This window comes from Limanda limanda, unplaced genomic scaffold, assembly GCF_963576545.1.
Source record: "Limanda limanda unplaced genomic scaffold, fLimLim1.1 SCAFFOLD_53, whole genome shotgun sequence".
Classification (NCBI taxonomy): domain Eukaryota; kingdom Metazoa; phylum Chordata; class Actinopteri; order Pleuronectiformes; family Pleuronectidae; genus Limanda; species Limanda limanda.
In genome coordinates this window covers 217225-241360 of record NW_026870512.1, presented here as the reverse complement: position 1 = coordinate 241360, position 24136 = coordinate 217225, and positions in this window count along the sequence as shown.

Here is a 24136-nt window from a genome sequence, read left to right as displayed (position 1 = left end):
CGGTACCATCCTTGAGCTTCTCCGCCTTTCGGAAGGGTTAGGGTTAGGGTTAGGGATGAAAGCACATAGGAGAAAGAGATATTCTTGAATAACTTTTTTTGTGAAGGTCGGAGAGACTTGGAAAGTGGTTGCATCTGGACTAATTTGGGTCCTGCGGATCGATTGGTACCATCCCCAAGCTTGTACGACCTTCGGAAGAGGTCGACCGACGAAATTCCCCCAAATCTGAGGAGATATTCTTGAATAACTTTTTTTGTGAAGGTCGGAGAGACTTGCAAGTAGGCTCTACCCCCACTAAATGGGGTAGCGCGCATCGATCGGTACCATCCTTGAGCTTCTCCGACTTTCGGAAGGGTTAGGGTTAGGGTTAGGGATGAAAGCACATAGGAGAAAGAGATATTCTTGAATAACTTTTTTTGTGAAGGTCTGAGAGACTTGGAAAGTGGTTGCATCTGGACTAATTTGGGTCCTGCGGATCGATTGGTACCATCCCCAAGCTTGTACGACCTTCGGAAGAGGTCGACCGACGAAATTCCCCCAAATCTGAGGAGATATTCTTGAATAACTTTTTTTGTGAAGGTCGGAGAGACTTGCAAGTAGGCTCTACCCCCACTAAATGGGGTAGCGCGCATCGATCGGTACCATCCTTGAGCTTCTCCGACTTTCGGAAGGGTTAGGGTTAGGGTTAGGGATGAAAGCACATAGGAGAAAGAGATATTCTTGAATAACTTTTTTTGTGAAGGTCGGAGAGACTTGGAAAGTGGTTGCATCTGGACTAATTTGGGTCCTGCGGATCGATTGGTACCATCCCCGAGCTTGTACGACCTTCGGAAGAGGTCGACCGACGAAATTCCCCCAAATCTGAGGAGATATTCTTGAATAACTTTTTTTGTGAAGGTCGGAGAGACTTGCAAGTAGGCTCTACCCCCACTAAATGGGGTAGCGCGCATCGATCGGTACCATCCTTGAGCTTCTCCGACTTTCGGAAGGGTTAGGGTTAGGGTTAGGGATGAAAGCACATAGGAGAAAGAGATATTCTTGAATAACTTTTTTTGTGAAGGTCGGAGAGACTTGCAAGTAGGCTCTACCCCCACTAAATGGGGTAGCGCGCATCGATCGGTACCATCCTTGAGCTTCTCCGACTTTCGGAAGGGTTAGGGTTAGGGTTAGGGATGAAAGCACATAGGAGAAAGAGATATTCTTGAATAACTTTTTTTGTGAAGGTCGGAGAGACTTGCAAGTAGGCTCTACCCCCACTAAATGGGGTAGCGCGCATCGATCGGTACCATCCTTGAGCTTCTCCGACTTTCGGAAGGGTTAGGGTTAGGGTTAGGGATGAAAGCACATAGGAGAAAGAGATATTCTTGAATAACTTTTTTTGTGAAGGTCGGAGAGACTTGGAAAGTGGTTGCATCTGGACTAATTTGGGTCCTGCAGATCGATTGGTACCATCCCCAAGCTTGTACGACCTTCGGAAGAGGTCGACCGACGAAATTCCCCCAAATCTGAGGAGATATTCTTGAATAACTTTTTTTGTGAAGGTTGGAGAGACTTGCAAGTAGGCTCTACCCCCACTAAATGGGGTAGCGCGCATCGATCGGTACCATCCTTGAGCTTCTCCGACTTTCGGAAGGGTTAGGGTTAGGGTTAGGGATGAAAGCACATAGGAGAAAGAGATATTCTTGAATAACTTTTTTTGTGAAGGTCGGAGAGACTTGGAAAGTGGTTGCATCTGGACTAATTTGGGTCCTGCGGATCTATTGGTACCATCCCCGAGCTTGTACGACCTTCGGAAGAGGTCGACCGACGAAATTCCCCCAAATCTGAGGAGATATTCTTGAATAACTTTTTTTGTGAAGGTCGGAGAGACTTGCAAGTAGGCTCTACCCCCACTAAATGGGGTAGCGCGCATCGATCGGTACCATCCTTGAGCTTCTCCGACTTTCGGAAGGGTTAGGGTTAGGGTTAGGGATGAAAGCACATAGGAGAAAGAGATATTCTTGAATAACTTTTTTTGTGAAGGTCGGAGAGACTTGCAAGTAGGCTCTACCCCCACTAAATGGGGTAGCGCGCATCGATCGGTACCATCCTTGAGCTTCTCCGACTTTCGGAAGGGTTAGGGTTAGGGATGAAAGCACATAGGAGAAAGAGATATTCTTGAATAACTTTTTTTGTGAAGGTCGGAGAGACTTGCAAGTAGGCTCTACCCCCACTAAATGGGGTAACGCGCATCGATCGGTACCATCCTTGAGCTTCTCCGACTTTCGGAAGGGTTAGGGTTAGGGTTAGGGATGAAAGCACATAGGAGAAAGAGATATTCTTGAATAACTTTTTTTGTGAAGGTCGGAGAGACTTGGAAAGTGGTTGCATCTGGACTAATTTGGGTCCTGCGGATCGATTGGTACCATCCCCAAGCTTGTACGACCTTCGGAAGAGGTCGACCGACGAAATTCCCCCAAATCTGAGGAGATATTCTTGAATAACTTTTTTTGTGAAGGTTGGAGAGACTTGCAAGTAGGCTCTACCCCCACTAAATGGGGTAGCGCGCATCGATCGGTACCATCCTTGAGCTTCTCCGACTTTCGGAAGGGTTAGGGTTAGGGTTAGGGATGAAAGCACATAGGAGAAAGAGATATTCTTGAATAACTTTTTTTGTGAAGGTCGGAGAGACTTGGAAAGTGGTTGCATCTGGACTAATTTGGGTCCTGCGGATCTATTGGTACCATCCCCGAGCTTGTACGACCTTCGGAAGAGGTCGACCGACGAAATTCCCCCAAATCTGAGGAGATATTCTTGAATAACTTTTTTTGTGAAGGTCGGAGAGACTTGCAAGTAGGCTCTACCCCCACTAAATGGGGTAGCGCGCATCGATCGGTACCATCCTTGAGCTTCTCCGACTTTCGGAAGGGTTAGGGTTAGGGTTAGGGATGAAAGCACATAGGAGAAAGAGATATTCTTGAATAACTTTTTTTGTGAAGGTCGGAGAGACTTGCAAGTAGGCTCTACCCCCACTAAATGGGGTAGCGCGCATCGATCGGTACCATCCTTGAGCTTCTCCGACTTTCGGAAGGGTTAGGGTTAGGGTTAGGGATGAAAGCACATAGGAGAAAGAGATATTCTTGAATAACTTTTTTTGTGAAGGTCGGAGAGACTTGCAAGTAGGCTCTACCCCCACTAAATGGGGTAACGCGCATCGATCGGTACCATCCTTGAGCTTCTCCGCCTTTCGGAAGGGTTAGGGTTAGGGTTAGGGATGAAAGCACATAGGAGAAAGAGATATTCTTGAATAACTTTTTTTGTGAAGGTCGGAGAGACTTGGAAAGTGGTTGCATCTGGACTAATTTGGGTCCTGCGGATCGATTGGTACCATCCCCAAGCTTGTACGACCTTCGGAAGAGGTCAACCGACGAAATTCCCCCAAATCTGAGGAGATATTCTTGAATAACTTTTTTTGTGAAGGTCGGAGAGACTTGCAAGTAGGCTCTACCCCCACTAAATGGGGTAGCGCGCATCGATCGGTACCATCCTTGAGCTTCTCCGACTTTCGGAAGGGTTAGGGTTAGGGTTAGGGATGAAAGCACATAGGAGAAAGAGATATTCTTGAATAACTTTTTTTGTGAAGGTCGGAGAGACTTGCAAGTAGGCTCTACCCCCACTAAATGGGGTAGCGCGCATCGATCGGTACCATCCTTGAGCTTCTCCGACTTTCGGAAGGGTTAGGGTTAGGGTTAGGGATGAAAGCACATAGGAGAAAGAGATATTCTTGAATAACTTTTTTTGTGAAGGTCGGAGAGACTTGCAAGTAGGCTCTACCCCCACTAAATGGGGTAACGCGCATCGATCGGTACCATCCTTGAGCTTCTCCGACTTTCGGAAGGGTTAGGGTTAGGGTTAGGGATGAAAGCACATAGGAGAAAGAGATATTCTTGAATAACTTTTTTTGTGAAGGTCGGAGAGACTTGGAAAGTGGTTGCATCTGGACTAATTTGGGTCCTGCGGATCGATTGGTACCATCCCCAAGCTTGTACGACCTTCGGAAGAGGTCGACCGACGAAATTCCCCCAAATCTGAGGAGATATTCTTGAATAACTTTTTTTGTGAAGGTTGGAGAGACTTGCAAGTAGGCTCTACCCCCACTAAATGGGGTAGCGCGCATCGATCGGTACCATCCTTGAGCTTCTCCGACTTTCGGAAGGGTTAGGGTTAGGGTTAGGGATGAAAGCACATAGGAGAAAGAGATATTCTTGAATAACTTTTTTTGTGAAGGTCGGAGAGACTTGGAAAGTGGTTGCATCTGGACTAATTTGGGTCCTGCGGATCTATTGGTACCATCCCCGAGCTTGTACGACCTTCGGAAGAGGTCGACCGACGAAATTCCCCCAAATCTGAGGAGATATTCTTGAATAACTTTTTTTGTGAAGGTCGGAGAGACTTGCAAGTAGGCTCTACCCCCACTAAATGGGGTAGCGCGCATCGATCGGTACCATCCTTGAGCTTCTCCGACTTTCGGAAGGGTTAGGGTTAGGGTTAGGGATGAAAGCACATAGGAGAAAGAGATATTCTTGAATAACTTTTTTTGTGAAGGTCGGAGAGACTTGCAAGTAGGCTCTACCCCCACTAAATGGGGTAACGCGCATCGATCGGTACCATCCTTGAGCTTCTCCGCCTTTCGGAAGGGTTAGGGTTAGGGTTAGGGATGAAAGCACATAGGAGAAAGAGATATTCTTGAATAACTTTTTTTGTGAAGGTCGGAGAGACTTGGAAAGTGGTTGCATCTGGACTAATTTGGGTCCTGCGGATCGATTGGTACCATCCCCAAGCTTGTACGACCTTCGGAAGAGGTCAACCGACGAAATTCCCCCAAATCTGAGGAGATATTCTTGAATAACTTTTTTTGTGAAGGTCGGAGAGACTTGCAAGTAGGCTCTACCCCCACTAAATGGGGTAGCGCGCATCGATCGGTACCATCCTTGAGCTTCTCCGACTTTCGGAAGGGTTAGGGTTAGGGTTAGGGATGAAAGCACATAGGAGAAAGAGATATTCTTGAATAACCTTTTTTGTGAAGGTCGGAGAGACTTGGAAAGTGGTTGCATCTGGACTAATTTGGGTCCTGCGGATCGATTGGTACCATCCCCGAGCTTGTACGACCTTCGGAAGAGGTCGACCGACGAAATTCCCCCAAATCTGAGGAGATATTCTTGAATAACTTTTTTTGTGAAGGTCGGAGAGACTTGCAAGTAGGCTCTACCCCCACTAAATGGGGTAGCGCGCATCGATCGGTACCATCTTTGAGCTTCTCCGACTTTCGGAAGGGTTAGGGTTAGGGTTAGGGATGAAAGCACATAGGAGAAAGAGATATTCTTGAATAACTTTTTTTGTGAAGGTCGGAGAGACTTGCAAGTAGGCTCTACCCCCACTAAATGGGGTAGCGCGCATCGATCGGTACCATCCTTGAGCTTCTCCGACTTTCGGAAGGGTTAGGGTTAGGGTTAGGGATGAAAGCACATAGGAGAAAGAGATATTCTTGAATAACTTTTTTTGTGAAGGTCGGAGAGACTTGCAAGTAGGCTATACCCCCACTAAATGGGGTAGCGCGCATCGATCGGTACCATCCTTGAGCTTCTCCGACTTTCGGAAGGGTTAGGGTTAGGGTTAGGGATGAAAGCACATAGGAGAAAGAGATATTCTTGAATAACTTTTTTTGTGAAGGTCGGAGAGACTTGCAAGTAGGCTCTACCCCCACTAAATGGGGTAACGCGCATCGATCGGTACCATCCTTGAGCTTCTCCGCCTTTCGGAAGGGTTAGGGTTAGGGTTAGGGATGAAAGCACATAGGAGAAAGAGATATTCTTGAATAACTTTTTTTGTGAAGGTCGGAGAGACTTGGAAAGTGGTTGCATCTGGACTAATTTGGGTCCTGCGGATCGATTGGTACCATCCCCAAGCTTGTACGACCTTCGGAAGAGGTCAACCGACGAAATTCCCCCAAATCTGAGGAGATATTCTTGAATAACTTTTTTTGTGAAGGTCGGAGAGACTTGCAAGTAGGCTCTACCCCCACTAAATGGGGTAGCGCGCATCGATCGGTACCATCTTTGAGCTTCTCCGACTTTCGGAAGGGTTAGGGTTAGGGTTAGGGATGAAAGCACATAGGAGAAAGAGATATTCTTGAATAACTTTTTTTGTGAAGGTCGGAGAGACTTGGAAAGTGGTTGCATCTGGACTAATTTGGGTCCTGCAGATCGATTGGTACCATCCCCGAGCTTGTACGACCTTCGGAAGAGGTCGACCGACGAAATTCCCCCAAATCTGAGGAGATATTCTTGAATAACTTTTTTTGTGAAGGTCGGAGAGACTTGCAAGTAGGCTCTACCCCCACTAAATGGGGTAGCGCGCATCGATCGGTACCATCCTTGAGCTTCTCCGACTTTCGGAAGGGTTAGGGTTAGGGTTAGGGATGAAAGCACATAGGAGAAAGAGATATTCTTGAATAACTTTTTTTGTGAAGGTCGGAGAGACTTGCAAGTAGGCTCTACCCCCACTAAATGGGGTAGCGCGCATCGATCGGTACCATCCTTGAGCTTCTCCGACTTTCGGAAGGGTTAGGGTTAGGGTTAGGGATGAAAGCACATAGGAGAAAGAGATATTCTTGAATAACTTTTTTTGTGAAGGTCGGAGAGACTTGCAAGTAGGCTCTACCCCCACTAAATGGGGTAGCGCACATCGATCGGTACCATCCTTGAGCTTCTCCGACTTTCGGAAGGGTTAGGGTTAGGGTTAGGGATGAAAGCACATAGGAGAAAGAGATATTCTTGAATAACTTTTTTTGTGAAGGTCGGAGAGACTTGGAAAGTGGTTGCATCTGGACTAATTTGGGTCCTGCGGATCGATTGGTACCATCCCCAAGCTTGTACGACCTTCGGAAGAGGTCGACCGACGAAATTCCCCCAAATCTGAGGAGATATTCTTGAATAACTTTTTTTGTGAAGGTTGGAGAGACTTGCAAGTAGGCTCTACCCCCACTAAATGGGGTAGCGCGCATCGATCGGTACCATCCTTGAGCTTCTCCGACTTTCGGAAGGGTTAGGGTTAGGGTTAGGGATGAAAGCACATAGGAGAAAGAGATATTCTTGAATAACTTTTTTTGTGAAGGTCGGAGAGACTTGGAAAGTGGTTGCATCTGGACTAATTTGGGTCCTGCGGATCGATTGGTACCATCCCCGAGCTTGTACGACCTTCGGAAGAGGTCGACCGACGAAATTCCCCCAAATCTGAGGAGATATTCTTGAATAACTTTTTTTGTGAAGGTCGGAGAGACTTGCAAGTAGGCTCTACCCCCACTAAATGGGGAAGCGCGCATCGATCGGTACCATCCTTGAGCTTCTCCGACTTTCGGAAGGGTTAGGGTTAGGGTTAGGGATGAAAGCACATAGGAGAAAGAGATATTCTTGAATAACTTTTTTTGTGAAGGTCGGAGAGACTTGCAAGTAGGCTCTACCCCCACTAAATGGGGTAGCGCGCATCGATCGGTACCATCCTTGAGCTTCTCCGACTTTCGGAAGGGTTAGGGTTAGGGTTAGGGATGAAAGCACATAGGAGAAAGAGATATTCTTGAATAACTTTTTTTGTGAAGGTCGGAGAGACTTGCAAGTAGGCTCTACCCCCACTAAATGGGGTAGCGCGCATCGATCGGTACCATCCTTGAGCTTCTCCGACTTTCGGAAGGGTTAGGGTTAGGGTTAGGGATGAAAGCACATAGGAGAAAGAGATATTCTTGAATAACTTTTTTTGTGAAGGTCGGAGAGACTTGGAAAGTGGTTGCATCTGGACTAATTTGGGTCCTGCGGATCGATTGGTACCATCCCCAAGCTTGTACGACCTTCGGAAGAGGTCGACCGACGAAATTCCCCCAAATCTGAGGAGATATTCTTGAATAACTTTTTTTGTGAAGGTTGGAGAGACTTGCAAGTAGGCTCTACCCCCACTAAATGGGGTAGCGCGCATCGATCGGTACCATCCTTGAGCTTCTCCGACTTTCGGAAGGGTTAGGGTTAGGGTTAGGGATGAAAGCACATAGGAGAAAGAGATATTCTTGAATAACTTTTTTTGTGAAGGTCGGAGAGACTTGGAAAGTGGTTGCATCTGGACTAATTTGGGTCCTGCGGATCGATTGGTACCATCCCCGAGCTTGTACGACCTTCGGAAGAGGTCGACCGACGAAATTCCCCCAAATCTGAGGAGATATTCTTGAATAACTTTTTTTGTGAAGGTCGGAGAGACTTGCAAGTAGGCTCTACCCCCACTAAATGGGGTAGCGCGCATCGATCGGTACCATCCTTGAGCTTCTCCGACTTTCGGAAGGGTTAGGGTTAGGGTTAGGGATGAAAGCACATAGGAGAAAGAGATATTCTTGAATAACTTTTTTTGTGAAGGTCGGAGAGACTTGCAAGTAGGCTCTACCCCCACTAAATGGGGTAGCGCGCATCGATCGGTACCATCCTTGAGCTTCTCCGACTTTCGGAAGGGTTAGGGTTAGGGTTAGGGATGAAAGCACATAGGAGAAAGAGATATTCTTGAATAACTTTTTTTGTGAAGGTCGGAGAGACTTGCAAGTAGGCTCTACCCCCACTAAATGGGGTAACGCGCATCGATCGGTACCATCCTTGAGCTTCTCCGCCTTTCGGAAGGGTTAGGGTTAGGGATAGGGATGAAAGCACATAGGAGAAAGAGATATTCTTGAATAACTTTTTTTGTGAAGGTCGGAGAGACTTGGAAAGTGGTTGCATCTGGACTAATTTGGGTCCTGCGGATCGATTGGTACCATCCCCAAGCTTGTACGACCTTCGGAAGAGGTCAACCGACGAAATTCCCCCAAATCTGAGGAGATATTCTTGAATAACTTTTTTTGTGAAGGTCGGAGAGACTTGCAAGTAGGCTCTACCCCCACTAAATGGGGTAGCGCGCATCGATCGGTACCATCCTTGAGCTTCTCCGACTTTCGGAAGGGTTAGGGTTAGGGTTAGGGATGAAAGCACATAGGAGAAAGAGATATTCTTGAATAACCTTTTTTGTGAAGGTCGGAGAGACTTGGAAAGTGGTTGCATCTGGACTAATTTGGGTCCTGCGGATCGATTGGTACCATCCCCGAGCTTGTACGACCTTCGGAAGAGGTCGACCGACGAAATTCCCCCAAATCTGAGGAGATATTCTTGAATAACTTTTTTTGTGAAGGTCGGAGAGACTTGCAAGTAGGCTCTACCCCCACTAAATGGGGTAGCGCGCATCGATCGGTACCATCTTTGAGCTTCTCCGACTTTCGGAAGGGTTAGGGTTAGGGTTAGGGATGAAAGCACATAGGAGAAAGAGATATTCTTGAATAACTTTTTTTGTGAAGGTCGGAGAGACTTGCAAGTAGGCTCTACCCCCACTAAATGGGGTAGCGCGCATCGATCGGTACCATCCTTGAGCTTCTCCGACTTTCGGAAGGGTTAGGGTTAGGGTTAGGGATGAAAGCACATAGGAGAAAGAGATATTCTTGAATAACTTTTTTTGTGAAGGTCGGAGAGACTTGCAAGTAGGCTCTACCCCCACTAAATGGGGTAGCGCGCATCGATCGGTACCATCCTTGAGCTTCTCCGACTTTCGGAAGGGTTAGGGTTAGGGTTAGGGATGAAAGCACATAGGAGAAAGAGATATTCTTGAATAACTTTTTTTGTGAAGGTCGGAGAGACTTGCAAGTAGGCTCTACCCCCACTAAATGGGGTAACGCGCATCGATCGGTACCATCCTTGAGCTTCTCCGCCTTTCGGAAGGGTTAGGGTTAGGGTTAGGGATGAAAGCACATAGGAGAAAGAGATATTCTTGAATAACTTTTTTTGTGAAGGTCGGAGAGACTTGGAAAGTGGTTGCATCTGGACTAATTTGGGTCCTGCGGATCGATTGGTACCATCCCCAAGCTTGTACGACCTTCGGAAGAGGTCAACCGACGAAATTCCCCCAAATCTGAGGAGATATTCTTGAATAACTTTTTTTGTGAAGGTCGGAGAGACTTGCAAGTAGGCTCTACCCCCACTAAATGGGGTAGCGCGCATCGATCGGTACCATCCTTGAGCTTCTCCGACTTTCGGAAGGGTTAGGGTTAGGGTTAGGGATGAAAGCACATAGGAGAAAGAGATATTCTTGAATAACTTTTTTTGTGAAGGTCGGAGAGACTTGGAAAGTGGTTGCATCTGGACTAATTTGGGTCCTGCAGATCGATTGGTACCATCCCCGAGCTTGTACGACCTTCGGAAGAGGTCGACCGACGAAATTCCCCCAAATCTGAGGAGATATTCTTGAATAACTTTTTTTGTGAAGGTCGGAGAGACTTGCAAGTAGGCTCTACCCCCACTAAATGGGGTAGCGCGCATCGATCGGTACCATCCTTGAGCTTCTCCGACTTTCGGAAGGGTTAGGGTTAGGGTTAGGGATGAAAGCACATAGGAGAAAGAGATATTCTTGAATAACTTTTTTTGTGAAGGTCGGAGAGACTTGCAAGTAGGCTTTACCCCCACTAAATGGGGTAGCGCGCATCGATCGGTACCATCCTTGAGCTTCTCCGACTTTCGGAAGGGTTAGGGTTAGGGTTAGGGATGAAAGCACATAGGAGAAAGAGATATTCTTGAATAACTTTTTTTGTGAAGGTCGGAGAGACTTGCAAGTAGGCTCTACCCCCACTAAATGGGGTAGCGCACATCGATCGGTACCATCCTTGAGCTTCTCCGACTTTCGGAAGGGTTAGGGTTAGGGTTAGGGATGAAAGCACATAGGAGAAAGAGATATTCTTGAATAACTTTTTTTGTGAAGGTCGGAGAGACTTGGAAAGTGGTTGCATCTGGACTAATTTGGGTCCTGCGGATCGATTGGTACCATCCCCAAGCTTGTACGACCTTCGGAAGAGGTCGACCGACGAAATTCCCCCAAATCTGAGGAGATATTCTTGAATAACTTTTTTTGTGAAGGTTGGAGAGACTTGCAAGTAGGCTCTACCCCCACTAAATGGGGTAGCGCGCATCGATCGGTACCATCCTTGAGCTTCTCCGACTTTCGGAAGGGTTAGGGTTAGGGTTAGGGATGAAAGCACATAGGAGAAAGAGATATTCTTGAATAACTTTTTTTGTGAAGGTCGGAGAGACTTGGAAAGTGGTTGCATCTGGACTAATTTGGGTCCTGCGGATCGATTGGTACCATCCCCGAGCTTGTACGACCTTCGGAAGAGGTCGACCGACGAAATTCCCCCAAATCTGAGGAGATATTCTTGAATAACTTTTTTTGTGAAGGTCGGAGAGACTTGCAAGTAGGCTCTACTCCCACTAAATGGGGTAGCGCGCATCGATCGGTACCATCCTTGAGCTTCTCCGACTTTCGGAAGGGTTAGGGTTAGGGTTAGGGATGAAAGCACATAGGAGAAAGAGATATTCTTGAATAACTTTTTTTGTGAAGGTCGGAGAGACTTGCAAGTAGGCTCTACCCCCACTAAATGGGGTAGCGCGCATCGATCGGTACCATCCTTGAGCTTCTCCGACTTTCGGAAGGGTTAGGGTTAGGGTTAGGGATGAAAGCACATAGGAGAAAGAGATATTCTTGAATAACTTTTTTTGTGAAGGTCGGAGAGACTTGGAAAGTGGTTGCATCTGGACTAATTTGGGTCCTGCGGATCGATTGGTACCATCCCCGAGCTTGTACGACCTTCGGAAGAGGTCGACCGACGAAATTCCCCCAAATCTGAGGAGATATTCTTGAATAACTTTTTTTGTGAAGGTCGGAGAGACTTGCAAGTAGGCTCTACTCCCACTAAATGGGGTAGCGCGCATCGATCGGTACCATCCTTGAGCTTCTCCGACTTTCGGAAGGGTTAGGGTTAGGGTTAGGGATGAAAGCACATAGGAGAAAGAGATATTCTTGAATAACTTTTTTTGTGAAGGTCGGAGAGACTTGCAAGTAGGCTCTACCCCCACTAAATGGGGTAGCGCGCATCGATCGGTACCATCCTTGAGCTTCTCCGACTTTCGGAAGGGTTAGGGTTAGGGTTAGGGATGAAAGCACATAGGAGAAAGAGATATTCTTGAATAACTTTTTTTGTGAAGGTCGGAGAGACTTGGAAAGTGGTTGCATCTGGACTAATTTGGGTCCTGCGGATCGATTGGTACCATCCCCAAGCTTGTACGACCTTCGGAAGAGGTCGACCGACGAAATTCCCCCAAATCTGAGGAGATATTCTTGAATAACTTTTTTTGTGAAGGTTGGAGAGACTTGCAAGTAGGCTCTACCCCCACTAAATGGGGTAGCGCGCATCGATCGGTACCATCCTTGAGCTTCTCCGACTTTCGGAAGGGTTAGGGTTAGGGTTAGGGATGAAAGCACATAGGAGAAAGAGATATTCTTGAATAACTTTTTTTGTGAAGGTCGGAGAGACTTGGAAAGTGGTTGCATCTGGACTAATTTGGGTCCTGCGGATCGATTGGTACCATCCCCGAGCTTGTACGACCTTCGGAAGAGGTCGACCGACGAAATTCCCCCAAATCTGAGGAGATATTCTTGAATAACTTTTTTTGTGAAGGTCGGAGAGACTTGCAAGTAGGCTCTACCCCCACTAAATGGGGTAGCGCGCATCGATCGGTACCATCCTTGAGCTTCTCCGACTTTCGGAAGGGTTAGGGTTAGGGTTAGGGATGAAAGCACATAGGAGAAAGAGATATTCTTGAATAACTTTTTTTGTGAAGGTCGGAGAGACTTGGAAAGTGGTTGCATCTGGACTAATTTGGGTCCTGCGGATCGATTGGTACCATCCCCGAGCTTGTACGACCTTCGGAAGAGGTCGACCGACGAAATTCCCCCAAACATGAGGAGATATTCTTGAATAACTTTTTTTGTGAAGGTCGGAGAGACTTGCAAGTAGGCTCTACCCCCACTAAATGGGGTAGCGCGCATCGATCGGTACCATCTTTGAGCTTCTCCGACTTTCGGAAGGGTTAGGGTTAGGGTTAGGGATGAAAGCACATAGGAGAAAGAGATATTCTTGAATAACTTTTTTTGTGAAGGTCGGAGAGACTTGCAAGTAGGCTCTACCCCCACTAAATGGGGTAGCGCGCATCGATCGGTACCATCCTTGAGCTTCTCCGACTTTCGGAAGGGTTAGGGTTAGGGTTAGGGATGAAAGCACATAGGAGAAAGAGATATTCTTGAATAACTTTTTTTGTGAAGGTCGGAGAGACTTGCAAGTAGGCTCTACCCCCACTAAATGGGGTAGCGCGCATCGATCGGTACCATCCTTGAGCTTCTCCGACTTTCGGAAGGGTTAGGGTTAGGGTTAGGGATGAAAGCACATAGGAGAAAGAGATATTCTTGAATAACTTTTTTTGTGAAGGTCGGAGAGACTTGCAAGTAGGCTCTACCCCCACTAAATGGGGTAACGCGCATCGATCGGTACCATCCTTGAGCTTCTCCGCCTTTCGGAAGGGTTAGGGTTAGGGTTAGGGATGAAAGCACATAGGAGAAAGAGATATTCTTGAATAACTTTTTTTGTGAAGGTCGGAGAGACTTGGAAAGTGGTTGCATCTGGACTAATTTGGGTCCTGCGGATCGATTGGTACCATCCCCAAGCTTGTACGACCTTCGGAAGAGGTCAACCGACGAAATTCCCCCAAATCTGAGGAGATATTCTTGAATAACTTTTTTTGTGAAGGTCGGAGAGACTTGCAAGTAGGCTCTACCCCCACTAAATGGGGTAGCGCGCATCGATCGGTACCATCCTTGAGCTTCTCCGACTTTCGGAAGGGTTAGGGTTAGGGTTAGGGATGAAAGCACATAGGAGAAAGAGATATTCTTGAATAACTTTTTTTGTGAAGGTCGGAGAGACTTGGAAAGTGGTTGCATCTGGACTAATTTGGGTCCTGCAGATCGATTGGTACCATCCCCGAGCTTGTACGACCTTCGGAAGAGGTCGACCGACGAAATTCCCCCAAATCTGAGGAGATATTCTTGAATAACTTTTTTTGTGAAGGTCGGAGAGACTTGCAAGTAGGCTCTACCCCCACTAAATGGGGTAGCGCGCATCGATCGGTACCATCCTTGAGCTTCTCCGACTTTCGGAAGGGTTAGGGTTAGGGTTAGGGATGAAAGCACATAGGAGAAAGAGATATTCTTGAATAACTTTTTTTGTGAAAGTCGGAGAGACTTGCAAGTAGGCTTTACCCCCACTAAATGGGGTAGCGCGCATCGATCGGTACCATCCTTGAGCTTCTCCGACTTTCGGAAGGGTTAGGGTTAGGGTTAGGGATGAAAGCACATAGGAGAAAGAGATATTCTTGAATAACTTTTTTTGTGAAGGTCGGAGAGACTTGCAAGTAGGCTCTACCCCCACTAAATGGGGTAGCGCACATCGATCGGTACCATCCTTGAGCTTCTCCGACTTTCGGAAGGGTTAGGGTTAGGGTTAGGGATGAAAGCACATAGGAGAAAGAGATATTCTTGAATAACTTTTTTTGTGAAGGTCGGAGAGACTTGGAAAGTGGTTGCATCTGGACTAATTTGGGTCCTGCGGATCGATTGGTACCATCCCCAAGCTTGTACGACCTTCGGAAGAGGTCGACCGACGAAATTCCCCCAAATCTGAGGAGATATTCTTGAATAACTTTTTTTGTGAAGGTTGGAGAGACTTGCAAGTAGGCTCTACCCCCACTAAATGGGGTAGCGCGCATCGATCGGTACCATCCTTGAGCTTCTCCGACTTTCGGAAGGGTTAGGGTTAGGGTTAGGGATGAAAGCACATAGGAGAAAGAGATATTCTTGAATAACTTTTTTTGTGAAGGTCGGAGAGACTTGGAAAGTGGTTGCATCTGGACTAATTTGGGTCCTGCGGATCGATTGGTACCATCCCCGAGCTTGTACGACCTTCGGAAGAGGTCGACCGACGAAATTCCCCCAAATCTGAGGAGATATTCTTGAATAACTTTTTTTGTGAAGGTCGGAGAGACTTGCAAGTAGGCTCTACTCCCACTAAATGGGGTAGCGCGCATCGATCGGTACCATCCTTGAGCTTCTCCGACTTTCGGAAGGGTTAGGGTTAGGGTTAGGGATGAAAGCACATAGGAGAAAGAGATATTCTTGAATAACTTTTTTTGTGAAGGTCGGAGAGACTTGCAAGTAGGCTCTACCCCCACTAAATGGGGTAGCGCGCATCGATCGGTACCATCCTTGAGCTTCTCCGACTTTCGGAAGGGTTAGGGTTAGGGTTAGGGATGAAAGCACATAGGAGAAAGAGATATTCTTGAATAACTTTTTTTGTGAAGGTCGGAGAGACTTGGAAAGTGGTTGCATCTGGACTAATTTGGGTCCTGCGGATCGATTGGTACCATCCCCGAGCTTGTACGACCTTCGGAAGAGGTCGACCGACGAAATTCCCCCAAATCTGAGGAGATATTCTTGAATAACTTTTTTTGTGAAGGTCGGAGAGACTTGCAAGTAGGCTCTACTCCCACTAAATGGGGTAGCGCGCATCGATCGGTACCATCCTTGAGCTTCTCCGACTTTCGGAAGGGTTAGGGTTAGGGTTAGGGATGAAAGCACATAGGAGAAAGAGATATTCTTGAATAACTTTTTTTGTGAAGGTCGGAGAGACTTGCAAGTAGGCTCTACCCCCACTAAATGGGGTAGCGCGCATCGATCGGTACCATCCTTGAGCTTCTCCGACTTTCGGAAGGGTTAGGGTTAGGGTTAGGGATGAAAGCACATAGGAGAAAGAGATATTCTTGAATAACTTTTTTTGTGAAGGTCGGAGAGACTTGGAAAGTGGTTGCATCTGGACTAATTTGGGTCCTGCGGATCGATTGGTACCATCCCCAAGCTTGTACGACCTTCGGAAGAGGTCGACCGACGAAATTCCCCCAAATCTGAGGAGATATTCTTGAATAACTTTTTTTGTGAAGGTTGGAGAGACTTGCAAGTAGGCTCTACCCCCACTAAATGGGGTAGCGCGCATCGATCGGTACCATCCTTGAGCTTCTCCGACTTTCGGAAGGGTTAGGGTTAGGGTTAGGGATGAAAGCACATAGGAGAAAGAGATATTCTTGAATAACTTTTTTTGTGAAGGTCGGAGAGACTTGGAAAGTGGTTGCATCTGGACTAATTTGGGTCCTGCGGATCGATTGGTACCATCCCCGAGCTTGTACGACCTTCGGAAGAGGTCGACCGACGAAATTCCCCCAAATCTGAGGAGATATTCTTGAATAACTTTTTTTGTGAAGGTCGGAGAGACTTGCAAGTAGGCTCTACCCCCACTAAATGGGGTAGCGCGCATCGATCGGTACCATCCTTGAGCTTCTCCGACTTTCGGAAGGGTTAGGGTTAGGGTTAGGGATGAAAGCACATAGGAGAAAGAGATATTCTTGAATAACTTTTTTTGTGAAGGTCGGAGAGACTTGCAAGTAGGCTCTACCCCCACTAAATGGGGTAGCGCGCATCGATCGGTACCATCCTTGAGCTTCTCCGACTTTCGGAAGGGTTAGGGTTAGGGTTAGGGATGAAAGCACATAGGAGAAAGAGATATTCTTGAATAACTTTTTTTGTGAAGGTCGGAGAGACTTGCAAGTAGGCTCTACCCCCACTAAATGGGGTAGCGCACATCGATCGGTACCATCCTTGAGCTTCTCCGACTTTCGGAAGGGTTAGGGTTAGGGTTAGGGATGAAAGCACATAGGAGAAAGAGATATTCTTGAATAACTTTTTTTGTGAAGGTCGGAGAGACTTGGAAAGTGGTTGCATCTGGACTAATTTGGGTCCTGCGGATCGATTGGTACCATCCCCAAGCTTGTACGACCTTCGGAAGAGGTCGACCGACGAAATTCCCCCAAATCTGAGGAGATATTCTTGAATAACTTTTTTTGTGAAGGTTGGAGAGACTTGCAAGTAGGCTCTACCCCCACTAAATGGGGTAGCGCGCATCGATCGGTACCATCCTTGAGCTTCTCCGACTTTCGGAAGGGTTAGGGTTAGGGTTAGGGATGAAAGCACATAGGAGAAAGAGATATTCTTGAATAACTTTTTTTGTGAAGGTCGGAGAGACTTGGAAAGTGGTTGCATCTGGACTAATTTGGGTCCTGCGGATCGATTGGTACCATCCCCGAGCTTGTACGACCTTCGGAAGAGGTCGACCGACGAAATTCCCCCAAATCTGAGGAGATATTCTTGAATAACTTTTTTTGTGAAGGTCGGAGAGACTTGCAAGTAGGCTCTACTCCCACTAAATGGGGTAGCGCGCATCGATCGGTACCATCCTTGAGCTTCTCCGACTTTCGGAAGGGTTAGGGTTAGGGTTAGGGATGAAAGCACATAGGAGAAAGAGATATTCTTGAATAACTTTTTTTGTGAAGGTCGGAGAGACTTGCAAGTAGGCTCTACCCCCACTAAATGGGGTAGCGCGCATCGATCGGTACCATCCTTGAGCTTCTCCGACTTTCGGAAGGGTTAGGGTTAGGGTTAGGGATGAAAGCACATAGGAGAAAGAGATATTCTTGAATAACTTTTTTTGTGAAGGTCGGAGAGACTTGGAAAGTGGTTGCATCTGGACTAATTTGGGTCCTGCGGATCGATTGGTACCATCCCCAAGCTTGTACGACCTTCGGAAGAGGTCGACCGACGAAATTCCCCCAAATCTGAGGAGATATTCTTGAATAACTTTTTTTGTGAAGGTTGGAGAGACTTGCAAGTAGGCTCTACCCCCACTAAATGGGGTAGCGCGCATCGATCGGTAAAATCCTTGAGCTTCTCCGACTTTCGGAAGGGTTAGGGTTAGGGTTAGGGATGAAAGCACATAGGAGAAAGAGATATTCTTGAATAACTTTTTTTGTGAAGGTCGGAGAGACTTGGAAAGTGGTTGCATCTGGACTAATTTGGGTCCTGCGGATCGATTGGTACCATCCCCGAGCTTGTACGACCTTCGGAAGAGGTCGACCGACGAAATTCCCCCAAATCTGAGGAGATATTCTTGAATAACTTTTTTTGTGAAGGTCGGAGAGACTTGCAAGTAGGCTCTACTCCCACTAAATGGGGTAGCGCGCATCGATCGGTACCATCCTTGAGCTTCTCCGACTTTCGGAAGGGTTAGGGTTAGGGTTAGGGATGAAAGCACATAGGAGAAAGAGATATTCTTGAATAACTTTTTTTGTGAAGGTCGGAGAGACTTGCAAGTAGGCTCTACCCCCACTAAATGGGGTAGCGCGCATCGATCGGTACCATCCTTGAGCTTCTCCGACTTTCGGAAGGGTTAGGGTTAGGGTTAGGGATGAAAGCACATAGGAGAAAGAGATATTCTTGAATAACTTTTTTTGTGAAGGTCGGAGAGACTTGGAAAGTGGTTGCATCTGGACTAATTTGGGTCCTGCGGATCGATTGGTACCATCCCCAAGCTTGTACGACCTTCGGAAGAGGTCGACCGACGAAATTCCCCCAAATCTGAGGAGATATTCTTGAATAACTTTTTTTGTGAAGGTCGGAGAGACTTGGAAAGTGGTTGCATCTGGACTAATTTGGGTCCTGCGGATCGATTGGTACCATCCCCGAGCTTGTACGACCTTCGGAAGAGGTCGACCGACGAAATTCCCCCAAATCTGAGGAGATATTCTTGAATAACTTTTTTTGTGAAGGTCGGAGAGACTTGCAAGTAGGCTCTACTCCCACTAAATGGGGTAGCGCGCATCGATCGGTACCATCCTTGAGCTTCTCCGACTTTCGGAAGGGTTAGGGTTAGGGTTAGGGATGAAAGCACATAGGAGAAAGAGATATTCTTGAATAACTTTTTTTGTGAAGGTCGGAGAGACTTGCAAGTAGGCTCTACCCCCACTAAATGGGGTAGCGCGCATCGATCGGTACCATCCTTGAGCTTCTCCGACTTTCGGAAGGGTTAGGGTTAGGGTTAGGGATGAAAGCACATAGGAGAAAGAGATATTCTTGAATAACTTTTTTTGTGAAGGTCGGAGAGACTTGGAAAGTGGTTGCATCTGGACTAATTTGGGTCCTGCGGATCGATTGGTACCATCCCCAAGCTTGTACGACCTTCGGAAGAGGTCGACCGACGAAATTCCCCCAAATCTGAGGAGATATTCTTGAATAACTTTTTTTGTGAAGGTTGGAGAGACTTGCAAGTAGGCTCTACCCCCACTAAATGGGGTAGCGCGCATCGATCGGTAAAATCCTTGAGCTTCTCCGACTTTCGGAAGGGTTAGGGTTAGGGTTAGGGATGAAAGCACATAGGAGAAAGAGATATTCTTGAATAACTTTTTTTGTGAAGGTCGGAGAGACTTGGAAAGTGGTTGCATCTGGACTAATTTGGGTCCTGCGGATCGATTGGTACCATCCCCGAGCTTGTACGACCTTCGGAAGAGGTCGACCGACGAAATTCCCCCAAATCTGAGGAGATATTCTTGAATAACTTTTTTTGTGAAGGTCGGAGAGACTTGCAAGTAGGCTCTACTCCCACTAAATGGGGTAGCGCGCATCGATCGGTACCATCCTTGAGCTTCTCCGACTTTCGGAAGGGTTAGGGTTAGGGTTAGGGATGAAAGCACATAGGAGAAAGAGATATTCTTGAATAACTTTTTTTGTGAAGGTCGGAGAGACTTGCAAGTAGGCTCTACCCCCACTAAATGGGGTAGCGCGCATCGATCGGTACCATCCTTGAGCTTCTCCGACTTTCGGAAGGGTTAGGGTTAGGGTTAGGGATGAAAGCACATAGGAGAAAGAGATATTCTTGAATAACTTTTTTTGTGAAGGTCGGAGAGACTTGGAAAGTGGTTGCATCTGGACTAATTTGGGTCCTGCGGATCGATTGGTACCATCCCCAAGCTTGTACGACCTTCGGAAGAGGTCGACCGACGAAATTCCCCCAAATCTGAGGAGATATTCTTGAATAACTTTTTTTGTGAAGGTTGGAGAGACTTGCAAGTAGGCTCTACCCCCACTAAATGGGGTAGCGCGCATCGATCGGTAAAATCCTTGAGCTTCTCCGACTTTCGGAAGGGTTAGGGTTAGGGTTAGGGATGAAAGCACATAGGAGAAAGAGATATTCTTGAATAACTTTTTTTGTGAAGGTCGGAGAGACTTGGAAAGTGGTTGCATCTGGACTAATTTGGGTCCTGCGGATCGATTGGTACCATCCCCGAGCTTGTACGACCTTCGGAAGAGGTCGACCGACGAAATTCCCCCAAATCTGAGGAGATATTCTTGAATAACTTTTTTTGTGAAGGTCGGAGAGACTTGCAAGTAGGCTCTACTCCCACTAAATGGGGTAGCGCGCATCGATCGGTACCATCCTTGAGCTTCTCCGACTTTCGGAAGGGTTAGGGTTAGGGTTAGGGATGAAAGCACATAGGAGAAAGAGATATTCTTGAATAACTTTTTTTGTGAAGGTCGGAGAGACTTGCAAGTAGGCTCTACCCCCACTAAATGGGGTAGCGCGCATCGATCGGTACCATCCTTGAGCTTCTCCGACTTTCGGAAGGGTTAGGGTTAGGGTTAGGGATGAAAGCACATAGGAGAAAGAGATATTCTTGAATAACTTTTTTTGTGAAGGTCGGAGAGACTTGGAAAGTGGTTGCATCTGGACTAATTTGGGTCCTGCGGATCGATTGGTACCATCCCCAAGCTTGTACGACCTTCGGAAGAGGTCGACCGACGAAATTCCCCCAAATCTGAGGAGATATTCTTGAATAACTTTTTTTGTGAAGGTCGGAGAGACTTGGAAAGTGGTTGCATCTGGACTAATTTGGGTCCTGCGGATCGATTGGTACCATCCCCAAGCTTGTACGACCTTCGGAAGAGGTCGACCGACGAAATTCCCCCAAATCTGAGGAGATATTCTTGAATAACTTTTTTTGTGAAGGTTGGAGAGACTTGCAAGTAGGCTCTACCCCCACTAAATGGGGTAGCGCGCATCGATCGGTAAAATCCTTGAGCTTCTCCGACTTTCGGAAGGGTTAGGGTTAGGGTTAGGGATGAAAGCACATAGGAGAAAGAGATATTCTTGAATAACTTTTTTTGTGAAGGTCGGAGAGACTTGGAAAGTGGTTGCATCTGGACTAATTTGGGTCCTGCGGATCGATTGGTACCATCCCCGAGCTTGTACGACCTTCGGAAGAGGTCGACCGACGAAATTCCCCCAAATCTGAGGAGATATTCTTGAATAACTTTTTTTGTGAAGGTCGGAGAGACTTGCAAGTAGGCTCTACTCCCACTAAATGGGGTAGCGCGCATCGATCGGTACCATCCTTGAGCTTCTCCGACTTTCGGAAGGGTTAGGGTTAGGGTTAGGGATGAAAGCACATAGGAGAAAGAGATATTCTTGAATAACTTTTTTTGTGAAGGTCGGAGAGACTTGCAAGTAGGCTCTACCCCCACTAAATGGGGTAGCGCGCATCGATCGGTACCATCCTTGAGCTTCTCCGACTTTCGGAAGGGTTAGGGTTAGGGTTAGGGATGAAAGCACATAGGAGAAAGAGATATTCTTGAATAACTTTTTTTGTGAAGGTCGGAGAGACTTGGAAAGTGGTTGCATCTGGACTAATTTGGGTCCTGCGGATCGATTGGTACCATCCCCAAGCTTGTACGACCTTCGGAAGAGGTCGACCGACGAAATTCCCCCAAATCTGAGGAGATATTCTTGAATAACTTTTTTTGTGAAGGTTGGAGAGACTTGCAAGTAGGCTCTACCCCCACTAAATGGGGTAGCGCGCATCGATCGGTACCATCCTTGAGCTTCTCCGACTTTCGGAAGGGTTAGGGTTAGGGTTAGGGATGAAAGCACATAGGAGAAAGAGATATTCTTGAATAACTTTTTTTGTGAAGGTCGGAGAGACTTGGAAAGTGGTTGCATCTGGACTAATTTGGGTCCTGCGGATCGATTGGTACCATCCCCGAGCTTGTACGACCTTCGGAAGAGGTCGACCGACGAAATTCCCCCAAATCTGAGGAGATATTCTTGAATAACTTTTTTTGTGAAGGTCGGAGAGACTTGCAAGTAGGCTCTACTCCCACTAAATGGGGTAGCGCGCATCGATCGGTACCATCCTTGAGCTTCTCCGACTTTCGGAAGGGTTAGGGTTAGGGTTAGGGATGAAAGCACATAGGAGAAAGAGATATTCTTGAATAACTTTTTTTGTGAAGGTCGGAGAGACTTGCAAGTAGGCTCTACCCCCACTAAATGGGGTAGCGCGCATCGATCGGTACCATCCTTGAGCTTCTCCGACTTTCGGAAGGGTTAGGGTTAGGGTTAGGGATGAAAGCACATAGGAGAAAGAGATATTCTTGAATAACTTTTTTTGTGAAGGTCGGAGAGACTTGGAAAGTGGTTGCATCTGGACTAATTTGGGTCCTGCGGATCGATTGGTACCATCTCCGAGCTTGTACGACCTTCGGAAGAGGTCGACCGACGAAATTCCCCCAAATCTGAGGAGATATTCTTGAATAACTTTTTTTGTGAAGGTCGGAGAGACTTGCAAGTAGGCTCTACTCCCACTAAATGGGGTAGCGCGCATCGATCGGTACCATCCTTGAGCTTCTCCGACTTTCGGAAGGGTTAGGGTTAGGGTTAGGGATGAAAGCACATAGGAGAAAGAGATATTCTTGAATAACTTTTTTTGTGAAGGTCGGAGAGACTTGCAAGTAGGCTCTACCCCCACTAAATGGGGTAGCGCGCATCGATCGGTACCATCCTTGAGCTTCTCCGACTTTCGGAAGGGTTAGGGTTAGGGTTAGGGATGAAAGCACATAGGAGAAAGAGATATTCTTGAATAACTTTTTTTGTGAAGGTCGGAGAGACTTGGAAAGTGGTTGCATCTGGACTAATTTGGGTCCTGCGGATCGATTGGTACCATCCCCAAGCTTGTACGACCTTCGGAAGAGGTCGACCGACGAAATTCCCCCAAATCTGAGGAGATATTCTTGAATAACTTTTTTTGTGAAGGTTGGAGAGACTTGCAAGTAGGCTCTACCCCCACTAAATGGGGTAGCGCGCATCGATCGGTACCATCCTTGAGCTTCTCCGACTTTCGGAAGGGTTAGGGTTAGGGTTAGGGATGAAAGCACATAGGAGAAAGAGATATTCTTGAATAACTTTTTTTGTGAAGGTCGGAGAGACTTGGAAAGTGGTTGCATCTGGACTAATTTGGGTCCTGCGGATCGATTGGTACCATCCCCGAGCTTGTACGACCTTCGGAAGAGGTCGACCGACGAAATTCCCCCAAATCTGAGGAGATATTCTTGAATAACTTTTTTTGTGAAGGTCGGAGAGACTTGCAAGTAGGCTCTACTCCCACTAAATGGGGTAGCGCGCATCGATCGGTACCATCCTTGAGCTTCTCCGACTTTCGGAAGGGTTAGGGTTAGGGTTAGGGATGAAAGCACATAGGAGAAAGAGATATTCTTGAATAACTTTTTTTGTGAAGGTCGGAGAGACTTGCAAGTAGGCTCTACCCCCACTAAATGGGGTAGCGCGCATCGATCGGTACCATCCTTGAGCTTCTCCGACTTTCGGAAGGGTTAGGGTTAGGGTTAGGGATGAAAGCACATAGGAGAAAGAGATATTCTTGAATAACTTTTTTTGTGAAGGTCGGAGAGACTTGCAAGTAGGCTCTACCCCCACTAAATGGGGTAGCGCGCATCGATCGGTACCATCCTTGAGCTTCTCCGACTTTCGGAAGGGTTAGGGTTAGGGTTAGGGATGAAAGCACATAGGAGAAAGAGATATTCTTGAATAACTTTTTTTGTGAAGGTCGGAGAGACTTGGAAAGTGGTTGCATCTGGACTAATTTGGGTCCTGCGGATCGATTAGTACCATCCCCAAGCTTGTACGACCTTCGGAAGAGGTCGACCGACGAAATTCCCCCAAATCTGAGGAGATATTCTTGAATAACTTTTTTTGTGAAGGTTGGAGAGACTTGCAAGTAGGCTCTACCCCCACTAAATGGGGTAGCGCGCATCGATCGGTACCATCCTTGAGCTTCTCCGACTTTCGGAAGGGTTAGGGTTAGGGTTAGGGATGAAAGCACATAGGAGAAAGAGATATTCTTGAATAACTTTTTTTGTGAAGGTCGGAGAGACTTGGAAA